Source organism: Drosophila erecta, unplaced genomic scaffold (genome assembly GCF_003286155.1).
Source record: "Drosophila erecta strain 14021-0224.00,06,07 unplaced genomic scaffold, DereRS2 tig00000000-arrow-pilon, whole genome shotgun sequence".
NCBI classification, from domain to species: domain Eukaryota; kingdom Metazoa; phylum Arthropoda; class Insecta; order Diptera; family Drosophilidae; genus Drosophila; species Drosophila erecta.
The window spans coordinates 22,008,088-22,012,063 of NW_020825194.1; positions in this window are offsets into that span (position 1 = coordinate 22,008,088).

Genomic DNA, 3,976 nt, shown 5'->3' on the forward strand with positions numbered 1-3,976 from the left:
CACTATTCTTATTAGTTATATCACACACATTTAAGCGGAACTTGAATGCACTTTCAACGATGGCACATTGCTTAGGTGTCATTGAAAATAGCTTTTTAAATTTCCAAAAATAGATTCGGCATTAAAATCACCTTTATTGCTTTGTGTTGGCCCAGTCACGACCTTGGCGAATATTCTACAATGAGCACCTCTAATTTATGCCACTTCGACTGTTCTATTAATATGATCGCTTAAAGCACCGATTGCATGACGCATTCCAGAATTAAGGGCTTTGCCTTTGGCTCCGGGTCGCTCATTACGTAAGCCATGTTCGTTGTTCGGTGTTCGTTGTTCGGTGTTCGGTGCTCGGTGTTCTGGGCTTTGTTCCGTACTCGCTGGAGTACTTAAATTCAACTTGTTAGCTGGGAGACGGAGAGCTCAACTGCAGCCTGGGATGAAAAAGTGCGCAAATCTCAACAAAAGACAGCGTCATCTGCTGCGCCCCGAGTTGTTGCTGGTGGTGTAGTTGTAGTCAAGTTGTCGTGGTTAGCGTCGCTCGTAAAACATGTTTTTTCAATTAAAAATCTACGAAATGCATCATAGTGCCCGCAGTGCAACTACAGCCACTTCCACAGCCCAACTACCAGCTCAATTCGCTGGAGGCACATTACTTGTTGCCATAGCCCGATTCCGAGCACACCAGTCCATGACTCTAAGCCTCCACTTAGTTAGTCAGCGAGCCCTAGAGTCTGGAGCCCTCCGCCCGCTCCTCCTGCTCGAGTGAATCTCCTCCAGCTTCTTCAGGCGATGATGACGGCGATCGGTGGTTGTGAGCGTGTGACTTTATGCTGCAATTGTTAATATGACAAATTAATTTGCTACCCGGATTTGCCTGGCACCTTAATGTGTTGTGCATTAGGTTCTGTATATGGATAGGGTATATTAAGCTATCTTAGTCGTTTCGTGGCCATTACTTGTGCCCAAAGGCAAGACAGGTGCTTAAACTTCCATTTCAGGATATGTTTCTTTTTTAAATTAAGGAATAAGCTATTTGTATCTCGCAACTGCGTTGGATGTCTCTTTTTCAGGTATCCTTTGTATGCCTACCTAAGCCCATTAAACTGTCACTTAGGACTACCCAGTCTAATTATAGGTTTCATATACTGTTGAAAACTGTTCTTGTTTAATACCATATGTGAAAAAGAGTTACCCCACATATGCACAGAACTTGTCATCCGAGTGGACCACATAGCATTATGGTAATGGATCTGCATTCCTCATAAATATCCAGCGAAACAATTAGGAATTGTCAGCATAACTAATCCTTAGGATCATAAACAATCATGGCGCAAAATGTGCCGTTAGATAGCGCCAACGCAGAGCAAAAAAAAGAAAAGCGAAATGCAGAAGCGGGGCAATAAATTTTCTGCATGGAAAGACGCGTGTGGCAATCATTTTTGTGGCCAGGACAGGCAAAAAATATAGAGACATACAGGGAGTGGTGGGGAGTGAACAATGGAGGTGCGCCCACAACAAAGCAAAAGATACGGCAGAACGAACCTGGAACTTGGAACCTGGTCACCACGTGACGGTGCCACCAATTGCTTTCAATCAAACACAAACTCTGTCATCGATCATTCGGCAACGTTTGGCTTTGGATCCGATGACTGACTGACAGACGGACAGAAGTCTATCCTTTGGGGCCAATAAAGCAAAAGCCGCTCCTGGCCAAGTTCCCCACCCCACATATACCCACACTCGGAATAAATGCGATATACCAGTAACAAATCAATAATTATTGAAAGTTCTTTATGGAAACAGAAGCACATCTTAGTCAAAAAGGTTAGTTTCTGTAATTTGAATTTTCTGTGCGCGATAAAAAGCATTACTATGGGTCTATTACTATGGGTCTATATACCTGTTTATAGTTTCTTACCGAAGGGTCAACACGGACTAATTTTTTCCAGTGCGGCACCCAAGAGGCACCCATCCAGAGGCCCAAGAAGATGCAGCGTGATGACAATTTGATTTGCATGCAATGCAAGTGCAATTATTATGGCAAAGGTGACCAGTTTTCGTCGATGGTTCGCCGATGCTCGATGGTCACCCCCAGTCGAAGTGGATGGCTGTGCTCCAGCCAAGCCAAGCCGCACCAAACCAAACCAAAGCAAACCGAACCGAACCAATCGAATCCAAGCCGATGCGATCCACTCCCCTGGCCCATCCGATGGCTATTTTGCATAAATGTCATTATTGTTGCCGCTGTGCCTGAGCGGCAGTCAGGAGTCAAGAGCTGGACGCGGACGCGGATTCGGATTTGGATTTGGATTCGGAATCGGGAGTCGAGAGTCGGGAGTCTGGACCGGACACTATCTCAAACTGATTGACAGTTGAATTGAAAAGTTTGGCGACATTTCTCCTTATTTGATTTGTTGTTGCCGCTCTCGTCCTGGGCAAGATATGCAAAAACTGCGGAAAATATTTCCCTGCGTTTTCATGTTTACTGTGTACTTTTCTCGCGCCACCATTTTCCTTGCAACACTTTTCCCCATCCGAAAGTGTGTTGCATATGGTTCATAATTCGTTGCTATAGCGCCTTTTTTTTGGCGTAAATTAATGCAGTTGTGCTCCAGGCGATTTCCTTGAATTATTAGCCAAGTGCCCAAATTGTGCACTCCATTAACCCCACAAATGGTGGTCTCTCCCCCTCGGATTTCCCGGAAAACTTGACAAATCACCCGAGAGGCTTATCAACATGCCTCGCAACATTCTAACGGTGGCCGCAGACGCAACACAACTTTATTGACAAATATGACAACAAAGCATGACACACATGCCAGGAAAATGCGCTTTCCAGGAGGTGGGAACACTCCTTCTTGGCCGTAAATGAAATGAATTGACATGCATCGGCAGCTGGCCAAAGGAAAAAACTACTTGAAATTGGCAAAAACCTGGCTAAGTTGGCAGTAGTCGCCGATCTCTGGCCAAATGACTCGGGCTGGCTCGGAAAAACGCTTTTGGCAGCACCCAAATGCACTTTTCACATAATTACCAAATGAGCCGGCTATGCAAAGTTGAAATTTGAATGGCCAACCAGACAGGCAGGTAGGCAGCCATGAAGACCTGGTCAAAAGCAGTCAGGGAGTTTGCTAAAGCAGCCAGCCAAACAGCCAAACAGCCAAATGAATGGCATTTCATCGACGGCCGACAGAGCGGCCAGTTTAATTGCCGACGCAGGAGGCAGAAGGCCAAATCTTCACTCTTGGGAAGCAGAAGGAGGATGGAGATTCCACTTGGACCTCGGCTTAGGCTGGCAGGCTCTTCCACGGGCTTGGCGGCATAATCATAAAATCCCCAAGTTTAATAAACATTTCCACAGAATCTTTGGCATCGCCAACCGTTGGCTAACTCGTTTCACGGCGTTCTGCATTGCCATTTCTCGTCACACTCTGCCAAGGGGTATGCTAATTTTTGGCCTAATCTGGCGGAGCCTTTTTCGCAACTGGATACAGGGGAGTGACATGAAAACCAAGCACTATTGCAAAGACTAGAGCATAAAGCATATGTAATTTCAATCCATTAATTGCAATTTATTTTAGAGTAGAATACAACAGCTTTGAGTGAATGGGATTCTTTGTAGAAGTGCATATTCATTAGTTAATTGTTTTAAATAAATTATATTTGAATGTGAAAACTTTAATTTGACTCTAAGCTTTAAATGCTGAAAATATGTTTTATGCATTGCAAGGCCTTTAGTGATTATCTAAAATATTTTAGGGTAACAGAATCGTCGGTATTTTCGTACATTAGCTTGCCTTGGTTTTGGTTTGATGTGGCATATGGAGCTGCCGCCCGTGCAGTCCAGTCGTTGACTCATTTATGACCTGCCACCGCCCGGCTGCCGGCTCACAGCTCACAGCTCTTGGCTCACAGCTCCCAGATTCCAGATTCCAGATCCCAGCTCCCAGCTCCCAGTTCGCAACAGCTCCAAGCTCAT